The 14,877-nt window shown below is 45.6% G+C and overlaps 1 protein-coding gene across 1 annotated transcript in view; it reads right to left on the bottom strand.

The window, feature by feature from the left end:
- Positions 1–343: 343 nt before the first annotated feature.
- Positions 344–14,877, bottom strand: part of LOC135902317 (carboxypeptidase N subunit 2-like) — a 164,725-nt gene continuing 150,191 nt past the window's right edge. Inside the window, exon 4 of the mRNA XM_065432293.2 lies at positions 344–654. The gene's annotated coding sequence lies outside the window, so the exon portion shown is untranslated. The remainder of the gene's footprint in view (positions 655–14,877) is intronic.

Below are 14,877 nucleotides of genomic sequence, written 5' to 3'. Positions count from 1 at the left end.
TATTGTCAGCTCCGGTTACCATGACTATTATCAGCGAGTAGTGCTCTTAAATGGGCTAGCTCGTTTCGAGATTCTTGATTCTTGTTACCGCTCCAATAGAAACGTGTCTCAGCCTGAGGATGGGTGGCACGCATTCCAGGTATTAATGTCGATGTTTAATCGTTCCTGCTTGTGTAACCTTGGGGTAGGTAAATGCCAGCTGTAACTCTGCGTTTGTGGTGTCTTCGTCTCCTCTTTTGAGTCCTGTTTTTGACGCGTGGGTAACAAGAATCGAGAATAGTCACAGAGAACTATGATTAAATGAACGCACACGGTCGCGCGTCAAGAAAGGCGACAACAGCCCTGAAAATCACTCAAGTTTATTTATTTTCTGCAAAGAACCAAACCTTATCAAGGGCCTTCACACGACCTTCTCTCGACTTGCAGAAGCAAAAACACAACAAAAAGAAGAAAAAAAGACTAGCTCCAGCGAAAGTGGGTAAACTAATACTTTCTATTTACTTTAAATGAAAGCGCACACGCACACAAGCTATTTATTCTCTGTGCACCGTTAAAAATATCAACTTTTCTTGTTTTTGCATAATGGGTGACTTGTAGAGAAGGCCTGGTCGAGATCTTCTTGCCTGGGTCTGCATCACTTGGGATTCTGGATACCTGAAATGGAGAAAGTGAAAAGAGAACGAAACATTTTTATCTCTGGACGTAGCAGTTCAAAAGTCTTTTGTTGACATTTATGAAGCATCACACCCAATTTTCGAAGTTATGACTGTTTCCTCAAGTTATGATAACGTCTCACGCATATAAAATGATCTACTTTTGATGACATAAACTTTGTGCAGAAACTTCATAAATCTATACTTGTAAATGAAGACACCTTGAGAAGTTCGGTTGATAAGCTTGCTCGTATGGTTCAGCCGTGCCTTATTTTATACTTGTTTGCGGCTTTTTTAATGTTTGCGGCTTTCAGTCTAATGTTATTTTTCTGTGTTGTCTAATCGGGATTTTTTTGCATTTTATTTATTCCCTTTATAGGTTTATATTTGTTGCGGCTACTCTCAGTGCTTACGAGCAGTCTATGTAAGGATCCCATTCCTCGTGCAAATGAACACGATCTCATCACCAGCTTACAGAGATGGTGATGTGCTCTATCATCGCCGAAGCGAACTCCCCTATATATGTACTAACAAGCAGAATACTTCACACTGACGAACATACGTGTAAAATTCAGTTATTACCTTCAAGTTCAAGCTCATCCTGTTAAAATAAGTTATGCACTGTAATTTGAACGTACGCGGTAATGTAGCTTGGCCTAAAGGCACGAACGTCTTAAATCTAAGGAAGAAGTTGCCAAGAGACTACACCGGGGAAGTAAAGTCAGCCAAGCGCCAAAATAAAAACGGAAGAAAAAAAAACGAAAGTGATATCCGAACAATAAACAACAAGTAAACCGAATTAACAAAACACGAAATTTGGATTGAAGCCGTGCACCCTGCCTCAATGCAGGTAATACAGTCATTTTCGGAAATCATGGCACTGAGTCGTTTTAGGGATCACCCACATGGTTATTGCAAGCATAAAACATAGGAAAAATCTCACAAACAAGCATTTTAGGCGTTAATATTATTATCCTAATTACTACTTCCTGTCATGTGACGTACTTATACAATATAAGATCAAGCAGTGGGAACGCACGTTTATATGCCAACAAAGGGTAGTGAATGAAATTAACGGTGTAAAAATGTTTCCTGCTGCACTGATCTTAAAGGCAGGCGCATGAGCATAAGCGCCCACTGTGTCCCTCGCAATAATAGGTGCGAAAATCCGGGAATCGTCACCTATCCCAGGTGCATGCTACTGACTTAGCACAATCACGTGAGAACCTTCGCCCACAATGACCGATGGAGGGAAAGGTTGAACGTAGCTTAAAGAAACGAAAAAAAAATAGAAGCGATGGAAGCAAACTTGAGTGTTTTGTTTTAAACTCTTACTTTCAGGTTGGGCAGAAATCTTGGAAATGTATTTGAGAGGATGACTATAATTCAGATAAGTAAGAAAGAGGGGAGGGAGGGGGGGGGGGGGTATAAGAATGTGTGCGCCTGCAAATCTCAAGCCAATACAGGAGGCGAGCGCTAAATCCAAGCTCAAATTCGGCGCATGTTTGTCCATCCGGAAACTGTAATGAAAGATTCGCGGAAAGGTCACACATGAAAAGAAAGAGAAGTGAGTATCTTAGGAATCCAGGCGTGAACCAGGGAGTTGTTTTCGAAAAGTACGACGCTCCTGAGTAGAAATCTGTTGTCCTGGAAATCCTTAAGCAACCCGACTGCGTCAACACAAATCACCTTAGGAGCAAAAACCCCCGTTGTCATCCCAAGTAGAGGCAAAGAGTGGGGCGGGGGCGGAGAGCTTAGAGCAACAAAATGTATAACAAACATTTGAGAGTTCACTAATCCGAGCACATAAATCCCGCTTCAAATGGAACTAAAACAGAGGCACACACCAGGCCGCCAAAGGAGCAAGCGAGATAACGACAAGGAGAGATCACGCAGCGGCGACACGAGGCGAAGTTTTCGGTGAACCCGGTTTCTCTGTTCAAACAATGAGAGCCGTAGATGACACACGTTTGTCTTGACAAGACAATGCACCGCCATCGCGAAACGACAACGGAGGCGTTTGTCATAGCATGCGAGGGAACGTTTGATGTATATGTATGGCGGCGTTCGAGCTTGTTTCTGGATCCTGAAATTTATTCTACGTACAAAACGCCGAGAACAAATGGGAACCTACTACTATATACATACGCCGTAAATCTACTGTCTTCTGCAGTGACACCCTCGCTTCAAATGGTTGACGTGTCTCTCTATAAAACGCAGCCAAAATTTTAAAAGCATGCAGCACTGCGAAAGCTACAACACCAACCAGTGACAGTAGGTTTTGCAAAAGGATCTATTGAGATGATCTTCAGAACGATTAAGTGGTTGTACGTATGCTTACCTTTAAAGAATACAGCCGCCTACAGGTAATGTCTCATTGCTTACGCGCGCAAACACCTTAGAGACGGTAGAGTGATAGCACTTGAAAACACTACTGGCTAAATGACCTCTACAAATTATTTACGGCTCAAAAATAAAGCAATAGGGAGCAAATACAGTCTGGTAGAACATTTTTACGGACGTCATGGCACTTATTGACTGACTGTTGCCCTTATTTTCTCCAATCACGCTAGCCAAGGAAACCACATCACAGACGAAGAATTTTGACTCGAATGCCTCGTAAGCGTCGTTCTTGAGCGGCTGCTGCAAGTGTTCCTATACCAGGTCGCTGTACGAATTTGAAGTGCGGCAGTGTACAGTGTATTTTTTTTTACGAAGCACGTGGCCAATGCCGAAGGGATTCCAAGGAATTCAGTGTTCCCTTCATTCTCGGCCCAGCGATATATAGACGAAGAGACTCTCGCGTCAAAGCGGAGCTTGACAGCACACGATGCGACGCATAGCTGAACGGCGATTTATCGAGCGTGCGCCCTTGCACCGTCGTCCTCTTCAGTATAAAGGAGCGCACGGCGCATTAGGTCCTCGCAGTCTGCAGCGTCTCAGGAATTTGTTGCGGTGCGGCGCGTTCGAAGTAAGATATGGCGCGTTCAGCGGGAAGCATCGGATGCGGCGGCAACGGCGACGGGTCCTTTCTCATACATAACGGAACGCCAGCCAACTCGCCGGTTGCGTGTATCGTGGCAGCGGTGGGGAAGCGCGCCGCATTTATCAAAGTTCGCGGATATACCCCGCTGCAAGTCGCGCGGTGAAAACAGCCAGGCCAGCCAGAGCCACGGCGGCATGTGGAGGCTGTGGCGCTCACCGCGCGCATGCGAGCGCTGGCTCGTCCGTCGTCGGTCGTGCAAAATGCGAACGAGCATTCGTTCGACGGGGCGACTGCGAGCGCACGTCACATGTCGTGCGCGGCGTAGAGCCTTCTTTCCTGGGCGACGGCAAGGCCTTTGTTTACGCTTCCGCTCACCGAGGGACTCGGTGGGCGCCACCGCTGCCAGTGCCGCCAATGATATGCGCGGGCATTCACCGTTAAGGATGTTATGTTATTGATTTCGCTTGTGCTGGTTCTAACGCAAGAGCAGGGCGTCAGTTGGTTGTTGGTGAAAACCAATATGTCTTTCTTTCTTTATTCTTCTTCCAGTTTCGGAACGAAGGCTCGACATCCGCATAAAGTCCGCGAAAATCAATACCCCTGAAGTCGTTTTCAATAGCAACAAGGCAATGAATATATTCGATTACTTCTTGCAGGAAGCTATTTGTTTATTGGCGTGCAGGATTTCAATAGGTCGCCACTTATCAGGTTCTCAGCACACGCGGAGGTGATGCACGCTGCAGATGCACGCCAACAAAACCATACGTTCGCGTGCATTTGAAGTGTAGCGAATAGTGACGAGGCGGACTGTCTTTCGTGTACGTGCGCATTCGCACCATCGTATTGGGTCGAGGAGCTGAGCGTTTATAAGAGAAAGACATCTGCTCTCTATCTGTAGCGCTATCACTGCATATTATGGTATATGAAGCAAGATACCCCACACAAAAAAAATGAAAGACCACTACCCCTTCAGATAAAAGCAAAAAAAGAAGTACTTGTGCTTCATAGTAGTGTAGTTCCTTGAATACAGAAGCTCCAGTCGACCAGACAAAGACTGCGATAAGTCCACGAAAACATTGTACTAGCCGAAAACGAGCGGGCATGCTTGAAAACGTACAAAAGCCGAATTCTCACAGCCATGAAGTTCTGCAAGATTGAAATGACAGAAAATGGAGAATAACCAGCTCGGAAATCTCGCAAGACGGTAGGAATCATATACCCGCGCGCTTCCACTGATTACTGCCGTTTGATTTCCCCCTTCTTCTTTTTTGGCGGTTCTTTCGTATTTTGTGTCTGCGTTCAGGCACGTGCGCTGGTCGGGTTTCCTGAGGTAGTCGCAGAACAGCCTATGGCGCTTTGTTTTCAGATCCACGCAATTTCGCAACTAGTCCTTCTTGGATTCTGCGGCTCATTTGTAGCCCCCGGCTGTCTCAGTGCTGTTTCCCATTGTTCAATCCCGCTCCTAGTTGTTTGTTTTCCTTTCTGTCTCCGCCACCGATTTCTTGATCATCTCTGGCCCGTCTGTGCACGCGCGCGCACACACGGACGAGTGTGTGTGTGCGTGTGTGTGTGTGTGTGTGTGTGTGTGTGTGTGTGTGTGTGTGTGTGTGTGTGTGTGTGTGTGTGTGTGTGTGTGTATGAGCACACACACACTGTGAGCACACACACACTGTGTGTGCGTGCGTGTGTGTATGTATGTGCGTGTGTGTGTATGTATGTGCGTGCGCGCGTGCGAGTGTGTGTGTAGGGAGGGCGGCACACTGCAGCCCCTGCAGGAAAAAGATTGGAGCTTGCCGTGCTACGGTTATTCGTTTTAGTCGGTTGCAGGAAGGGGCGAAAGGCGGGAAAGGGAGGGGAGGCCATGACAGAGCGTCTCCGCGCGTGCCGAGGCTGGAGCAGTTTCTCACCGCTTTTGACGGGACCTCGTGCGTCCACAGAGAAGCGCTCCCTGGATTCACCCTCCATACCCTTCACCCTCATTTCGCTTCTATCGGCGAGTAATAACTCTCATCTCCTTCTTGAAACCTGTTCTTTCTTTTTTTGTCGCTTTGAGCCTGAAAAGGCTTTTCATTAGTACGAGCTATACTGTATTGCTTCATTCCCCGCTATCTTTGCATGGTTGCATAGAAGCATGTTTATACTCTTACACTCGTCGGTTTCACTGAGTAGAGCACCTTCTCAAAAAAAGAAAAATCGCAGTTTCACCCGTAACGCGAAGCACCAATTGCGATAGCAAATTAGTAGAGAGCTAAGCGAAGTTTTATCGACCGTGTAAACTTGTAAGTACTTGCTTACTTACTAAACTAACAATCATGGTGTCACGTGCGCACAAGCGAAAATGAACACATCTCCCTGGATCACTGCGGAAACTCGCTGTCAAAACACGCGTGGAAGCGCGGTACAGCAGCGAGCGAATCGACCTTCGTGCTGCCACTCACTTCAACGCGAACTAAGCAAAAAGCGCGACAGAAGACGCTGCGCTTCCTCTCTGCTTTCCTACCTTGCTCGCGCGAGATTGACCTACCCTCGCAAGTTTTCACTCGCACATACAGCCTACGGCGCGCGGCGACGATGTTATCGCCCTTGGACTTTACACGGAATATCATGGCGATGCCGACGACGACGGCAGAAATGCGCCTCCTGGAGTGTCCCTATAGTTGCTTTTGCAATAAAATGTTCGTAAGTGAAACCTTACGAATAGGTTCGAAACGCAAATGGACCTGTAGAAGCGTGCGGTGTGGATGCGGTACTGTTTTACGTAGTAAGTGTTCGCGCGTTCCACGCTGTGGTGGATGTGAAAAAAAAAGAACTAAACAAAAAACATGCGCGAATAATTCGTAAGATATTTGTTTAACACGTGTGTCTTTCTGCAGAAAATATTCGCCGCTCTCTCATTGATCTCGAGCTGCACATTCCAATTAATTCAATCAGTCCGATTAATCCTGAGCCGTCGACTCAGATCGATATCCGCACAAAGGCAACACTCCTTTTTTCATCGATCTTCTCGCATTTTCTCGTCAGCGTTAATGGTTTAAACATACAACGCAACAGGACCAGAAATGTATAAAGGATTTGTGCGCACTATTTGTCTGAAGTGAACGCGTCTCCCTCCGTACAGATATTTGATAGAGTGCTATAGAATTATGATGTTGGAACAAGTCCACTTCAAACAAATAAGTTAAAAGCATGACGCACAACGAATCCTCATTCAGGCTGAGAGGCATAGTGCAAAATCAAAGTGGTGTAATGCTTTTTGTGACAAAGTTTCTTTGTTCCTTTATTCTAAAGGTAAAAAAAACCACGGATCCGTATCATCAGAGGAATCACGTTTTTTTATTACTTATGTGATATACACAATGGCTGATTTCTATTTGCATAGTACCGGCGCGGGGCCTGACTTTTTTGAGGAAACCATCTTAGCAACTTATTCTGGACTACTGCGATGGCACAAAATAACTTCTCCATTTAGTTGGTAAGAAAGCGCTTTGTAAGGCAACCTTTTTTTTTATCGGTACAAGAAAACCATAGTTATTTACCGCCTTATCATGAACTGGAAAACATTGAAACGCAATGAAACCCTTTTGACAGAATGATCTGATAGTTTTACGATGCTTCCGCCTCTGCTAAATCTCTAGTATCGGTTTGCTGCGATTTTTTTACGTAAGCTAAACCAACGCGAATTTTTTTAGGTAGTCAGGCAACGCCTCGCATGTAGTTTCTGTGTAATTAAGCTCAGATTAACAAGAAGATTGCCAGAGAGAATGTGTCTTTGAGAAAGAGCGTCTCTGCCAAACCATCAAATCTTAATTCAGTCTCACGTCTACGGGAAAGGCTCGACGAACCTTTTCGTCAAACTACTGTGATTGTTTCCTTGTGTTTGCACTTTCGAGGAGATGACAAGCCACGGCATGTTTGCGGGCATGCAGTTCGTATCATCGAGGGTGCACTCTGTACCAAAGACCGCACAGTGAAGGCTTGAGTAACTAGGGCTGGGCTTCGGTTTCTGTAACTAACGTTATCTCGACAGTAGCTTTCGCTCTAAATTGTAAATCACGCTAAGCATAGAAAACTGCTAAATAGAAGAAAAGACACGACCGAAGGAGACGAATGAATCATTCAGCCAGCTCAACGAGGGAACGGCGTATAAAAGATTAACTACATGTTGTCATGTTAAATGAGAATGCATCGGCTCTCGTTAAAAATTTGTATACCGTGTGGCAGAGAGGGGTTTCAATACTTGATGAGCTGCACAGAACAGCACGCGCGAGCTCAGACGCAAAAAAAAAAAGCCCCGGCGACGAGACGCGCCCATGTAGGAGTGCATGGCGTGACTCCGTTTATGTGCCTCCTTTTAAGCGTCTTGTTTTAAAATATCGCCTCACGTTCTATAGTGTATACATACATAGCAGAAGCTCCACGTTGTGCATAATTTGGTGATTACTACATCGAGGTGGTTTGTGCTTTTCTGTGCCTCTTTTTCGAACCCCCTACGGCTTTTCCTCTTAACTACACCATTGTCTTCGCGCGAGAACAATTTGTTTCGGAGCGCGCGGGAGGCAATTTACATATCATAAGTCTACAGGGACGTGCAGCAAGCGTCAAGAAAAAAAGAAAAGAAAACGTGACATTCCGGCCTGTCAAGTCTTGAGGCAGTTGCTCGTAGCGCGTTTACTTGTTACCGTTTGGTTGATCACGCTAAGCTCCCCTTGTTACCAAAAGGCTAAGTTTTTTTTTCTTTATTTGCTCTTAGCTTCTGGTTCCCGGCAGTTCGTCATTTTTCAGCGGCTTAGAGCTCGCACGGAACTTTTTCAACTACGAAGCAGTGATATCGAAACTTAGTCTTCTTTATTTTTTGCTTCTTTTAATTTTTCTTACAATCATTAGTTTTTTGTTAAGGACAGCTGGCTTGGCTTCTGTTAGTATTAGACACGTTTCCGTGCTGTAACTGAAAAAAGAAGACGCACAAGGAAAGGTTTCAAGAAAATCGACAGAAAATTTCGTGCAACACCGTAGCCGATTTCGCTAGACACCCTTCAGCACGGTGCTATTGTTAAGACAAAGCATTCGTTTTAGCTCGCGAAAAAAGAATGTGTCAAAGCAAATTAAATTTAAATATTTGTTGGCCCAATGACGTTAATGAAAGGTGCTTTGATGTTTTTTTTTTCATTAAAGACATTTATTCAACTTGCAGACCACATATGGGAACCATTTCGACAGCGTGCGACACTTCGGCAAGTAATTCAAGAATAACAGATACTAATTTGCTGCATTTTCATATGCCAGTAGACATATCTCGCTCGTGTCTAAAAAGTAAATGAACCTCTCTCTCATCGTCGTGCCTGCTTTTGTACAAAAGATTGAGAATGCTTTAGATTACCTAATCTGATATTTACTCTAGATAGCAGGCAATCTTTATTTATTTGCTTACTTTTGATTGTCACTTTCTATTATCTCATAAGCCGAATGCACTTAAAGTTTTGAGAAGCAGGTCATAGGACATGTCTAACGCACATTAATTTGCACATTGCTATGATAGGCATGGAAAGAAGAATGATAGGTGTAACGTTAAGGGATAAGAAAAGAGCAGATTGGGTGAGGGAACAAACGCGAGTTAATGACATCTTAGTTGAAATCAAGAAAAAAAAATGGGCATGGGCAGGACATGTAATGAGGAGGGAAGATAACCGATGGTCATTAAGGGTTATGGACTGGATTCCAAGGGAAGGGAAGCGTAGCAGGGGACGGCAGAAAGTTAGGTGGGCGGATGAGATTAAGAAGTTTGCAGGGACGGCATGGCCACAATTAGTACATGACCGGGGTTGTTGGAGAAATATGGGAGAGGCCTTTGCCCTGCAGTGGGCGTAACCAGGCTGATGATGATGATGATGATGATGATGATGATGATGATGATGATGATGATGATGATGATGATGATGATGATAGGCAACCTCTGGCTCGATCAAGCTCGTGGCGAAGACGGGCACCAGTGAAGTACGATTGATTGCTCTGCAATCGCTCGCTCCAAGTAAATGGGAAGGTCAATTTAAAACGCAAACTTGAAATGTGCTTCGAACATGCAAGCAAGAGAGTAGTCAGTGAACAAATATTTATATGCAAAATACAAACATAACATTCCCTATCACTTTTAGCTTTAAGATAGAAAAGTGTTTATTGCGTTCAAAAGATGCCAACAGTTCCATCTTGCCTTCAACAGCGTTATAAACAATCCAACTTACCGTAACGCTTATCCTAAAATAATATATATAGTAGAGAGCTCCCTTTCTGAGACTAAATGAGAGATTTACAAGAAATAATATTGAGCAGAAAGGAGGCAAGAACAAATACTTTCTTCTTTTAAGAAACAGAAGCAACTGACGCAGTGCGTCGTAGCAAAGCGTAGTATCTGGAGAGTGCATAATGGAACGATGGCTCTATCAAAAGAGTCATGAGCACTGATGCTTTAAAAACTTGTGAACTTTCTCATGAGGCTCTACAGTAACTTCGCTCGGAGAATAATATACTTAACAAGACCAACATAAGCACAGTGGTACAGTGGAAGAATAACGCCCGAAACCAATAAGAAGCCGAATAGAGAGAGATAGAGGGAAAGCAGGGCTAGCGAGAGCGGCGTTTCTTGTTCTCTACTAGGTGGCGCCAACATCGGCCTCTCTCTCATCGAGATGAGGAGCGCGGCTCGACTGCAGCCAGAAACGGCACGGAGCCAGAAGCGAGCCAGAGAGAAGCAGCTTCCAATTCGTTCGCCTTTCAGCGCCGTAATCTCTGGAGAACACGGCCGGGGACTTCCAAACCCGAATTACTGTCAGTCCCTAATCCTCGCCTCTTCTTGCGTTTTTTCTTCTTCCTTCTGTCAGCACGTTTCTCTCTGCCTGTTTCTTATTTTGCCTATCTCCTTCCCTGCGTTCTTCTGCTTACGAAATGTCGCCGTTCAATTCCTCACCGATCTTTCCATGTGATGTGTTCGGTTTCTCGCGTTCAGAGCACTTTTTCTTTCTTTTTGCACCACGTCTGATCGAACGAGCGCTTCTTTTGCATCTGTGTCATGTCAATCTGATTATTGTCGAGCCTGCTCTTTCATTTTCCTTGCCTTTTTCTTTTTTTTTTCAGCCGCGTGTGTGCGTTTTCTGGGCGTTTGTTTTCCTCGCGCGGTAATTGGTAAGTTCATTGTTCCTGGATACTTATTGGTGGTGAAAGGTACAGCTGTTTCGTTCACTAAGGTTTTCTGCTGGTTCTTCTGCTTTGAAAACAGTAACCACCGGAAAGTTTAGACAGCGCTAGCTTGAGGTTTAATAAGTCCGGCCCAGCTGCGGATAAAATTATTTGCGTGGTGCGCTTGTTATGCGTCCTCCGTTATTTACTAGAAGGTGTACCTCTTCAGAAACTATTTTCCCTTCACTTTTTCAGCGTCCTGATCCCTATAAAATGTCTTCAATGCTGATATTTATAATTATTGCCCTTAGTAGGAGTGAATACGTAGCATTGTTTCATTGCTGGCACTTGTAGTAGTAGCAGCTGTCATAGTATCTACGCAAAGAGCATGTTAGACGCACGAAAAAAAATCAGGACGCGGAACTATGACAACGCCATCGTTTGCACCGCAGCGAACGAAACACTTGCTCTCTAGCCATCAATAAGATGACACAAGTACACCTGCGACAGGGACAAAATGTCGCTTGTTATCAAGCAGTTCAATGATACGTTCAGAAATTGTCAACATACAGCCGTTCCACCTTGACCCAATGTGTGAGTGTTTTAATAAACGCCAGCAAAAACAAGAAACTTATGGAATAACAATGTGACATGGCTGAAAGTTTCTAAAAATTATCTTCAAAAGCTGAACGCCTTGTTTAAATCATCTGATAATAATAGTCCGTTCACGCTATTTGCTGCACAAGTTGTTATCTCTGAGAAAGTTTTGACTTGACAAACAAACGAATTCGCATTAAAAGGCGACAGTTTTATTGCTCTTGATCTTGAGAATAATTTCTTAAACTGTGCCTCATGGGAAAGAGAACACCTCGGCTAATTCTGCCAAACACTGACCGCAAGCACCTCGCAGGTCAGATCTTCAGCTCCAAGCTAAATGTAGAGAAACACCGGTTCTTTCGAAGATAGGGCGAGCGAACGCCTGTCACTGGCAAGCACCGGGCCCGTCTCACAGCACGGGGTCACGGCGGTGGCAATACCTCGACTCGTATCATTACCGGGGAGAACAGATCACGTCGAGCGCGGAGAACATGTCGCTGACGCCTGCGACTGGCACGCGACGCGACAACGTGAGAACATCATTTGCATAATTTGAAACGGGGCCCTGAAAAAGGGCGACGGTGGAAGAGGTGGCATTGAGCAGCGAGGCAGGCAACAATGACCCAAGCCTGGTAACAGCCTCGAAAGCAGCCGCGGCTTCGGCGCCGTCTGCTGCTCCCTTGTTAGCAGACGACGACGAAGACGACGACGACAGCGGTGGTGCAACGAGGGACGCCGAGATTTTTATCTGCATTGCTCAGCGCGGTAAGAGGTTAAGGCTGTGCGGAGAACGGCGTCTTTAGATGAGGTTCCTACGCGTATATAGATGAGAGTGATGAGCCCGCCTTTTTGCCGTTTAACCGTGTCCTTCGGTGCTCCACTTTTATTCCTTTATTCATTTATTTTTCTTTATACCTTTCTAACTTTATTTATTTTATTTCTTTTTTTTTGCGTCGCGGATGTAGGTCTCCATGGGGTTGGCTGGGGGTGATTGGATTTTCCTTCGCTAAACGCGACGAGCGCATTTAAGGGCGTCCTCAAAGAAAAATGAAAACACGGAAACACACACACTCATACATACACACACAAAAAGAACCGGCTCTACCAGTTGTGTTCCTCTGTCGATATCTGCTGTATTCTGTCCACCTAGAATGTTCAGATATTTCTTTCGCGAAGAGAAGGCTATACACGTATTTATTCTTGTGCCACTTCCTTTGCTCGGAGCAAATGAAACCGCCAATCCGAGAAGAGCACGTTTTCGTGACGAAGAACATGCCCACGTCGTTTCTTTAATGGGATAGACTCCGGAAGACGTGGGAGCCTTGCAGGTTCAAACGCTCAGCGTTTTCTTCCGTTCGTGAAGCGAAGCGAGCTCGCAGGCGCAAAGCTAAGAAGGGACAGCAAAAAAACAGAAAGAAAATCACGACAAACGCCTGCCTGCTTTATCGAAAGAAACATATACAGATATACATATATAGGTGAAAGCCGCGAAAGTCAAGAACAGTCGAGAAAAGAAGTTGATCGCCCTGCCAGCCATGTCCAAAATCTTTTCTCCATATCTAGACGGCCTCGCCCGCGGGATAAAAGGGAAACGCTCCGGGCCTCGCCCTAAAAACACAAGAAAATTGCAGGTTTCTGCTTTGTTATCGGGTCGGTTCCGCTGCAGCGCCCTTGATCCCCGTGGCACGGGGTGCATGCGTAGAATTTCAAGCCCACGTGATTGATCGAGAATGGGAGCCCGAAACTCGTGCTTTCTCTATAACGGTCTTAAGAGCGCGCCGCGGGTAAAGGTTGACTGCTGACGTTTCTGTGCTGCTGGTTCACTTTCATCGTTCTCTTCTTTGTGCCACCCTTTCCTCGAACTCCTCGTGGTTTTCTCTTGGACCTGTCATTTTTGGCGCACTCCCTTCGAAAAGCGATAGCGTTCACAACCATCCTTTTAGGCTTAGCACTAACTACACAGAGCTGGAGCTCGGATCCTTACACAACTGAGACGCAGTTAAGAAAACGTAGCTGTGTAAAAGTGCCGAGACGACGCACATAGCTAAGTTTTGTCAAGCTTACGAAAACACATAAACTGCGCTAGGCGTTCTGTCGAAGGTCAATTTCAAATATAGAACAACACTTGATGCGCTTGAAGCAGTGTGTAAACGCCATTACTTTTGTGAGAAACGGCAAAGGTGGGTAACGCACTAACCTATACCAAAATTTAAGGCTCGAACGCCAGCTTATGTCACCAAAGCCACTTCTACAACCATCCAGAGCGATAAGAAGTCAAGACCACGTTTTCTTTTGGAAAAGCGCTACCAAAGAACGAGGAATAAAATAATAAAAAAAGAAGACGAAAACAAGAACGCCAGTCTGTAAACTAACAAACACCACTCGAAGGAGGTAAAGCAAACACTGTAACGGGACCAACGCGCGGGCTTGTTTACATTTGAGTTTTCGCTAAAGCGCAACCAAACGGCGTTCGGCTTGAAGCGGAATGGGCTCGCGCTATCATAAAATGGGATCTCCTCGATGCGCCCGGAAAGCCTGTCCCAGAAAGCGCCAGCGAGGACAGCTCTGAGTCATCCTCTCCCCAGCCTTGGGTGGAAAGCCCTCGGGCGTTTTAGTGGCCGGTCGGATCAGAGGTGCTAATCCGGCACCAGGGCGCAGTCATCCTGGCGTGCCCAGATGCTCTGGCGCGGGGCTTTGCTTGGCCAGTAAGCTCGGACGCTTCTGGTAGCTGCCCGCGCCGCCGCTTTGTCCAGGACTCTTCGCGGACATTTTCAATTTGGATGCACTCGGATCTCGCTCCTGCCTAAGAAGGGCCGCGGATCCCTGAAGGGTTTCGTAACAGCTTTTGCGAAACGCCGTTGGAATCGGATGTCACCCATCTGCACGCACACTATAGAAAATTGCACCACGAGTGGAGGCCCTCTTGCAATCCACGCGTTTGACTCGGCTTCGCCGAGTATGTTATTCAGAAAAATAATCGAAGGAATTGAACGCGATGTCAGTCGCACGTTGCAATAGTTTACATCCGCTTGCTTCAATGTTCTGTCGTTTTCCATATGTATGCGTGAGCACTCAGTACAATTTTGTTTAGGTGCGTCTGTCATAGCTGGATCAAATACTCACTCAGGTTTTTTTCTTTCCTTTCTATCTCCACGTACTTTTTCGTACATGACACTAACAGAAGAGAGAGAGAGAGAGAAATATATTTACAGAAAGGCAGAGAGGTCGGCCTGAGCTATAACTTGCTCTGGCCTGCTACTCTACACTGGGGAAAAGAGACGGGCAGGGAAAGGGCTGATGAATGATGATGGTATAAGGAAGAGATGCGTATATACAAATTCAAAGAGTTGTGGCATCTCTAAAACCGTGCGTCCAGCCCTGTGGCTTGGAGAAAAGCTATAGCGGCTCTTGTTATCAGGGCTGCGCTGTTTGCATTAGGCCAAGGACCTAAAAGAAACTTGGCTGATAGCGGCC

The sequence above is a fragment of the Dermacentor albipictus genome, chromosome 1 (assembly GCF_038994185.2).
Source record: "Dermacentor albipictus isolate Rhodes 1998 colony chromosome 1, USDA_Dalb.pri_finalv2, whole genome shotgun sequence".
In the NCBI taxonomy this organism is placed as follows: Eukaryota; Metazoa; Arthropoda; class Arachnida; order Ixodida; family Ixodidae; genus Dermacentor; species Dermacentor albipictus.
Note: the sequence above shows the minus strand (reverse complement) of the source record. Positions and strands in the feature narration are given on the sequence as shown.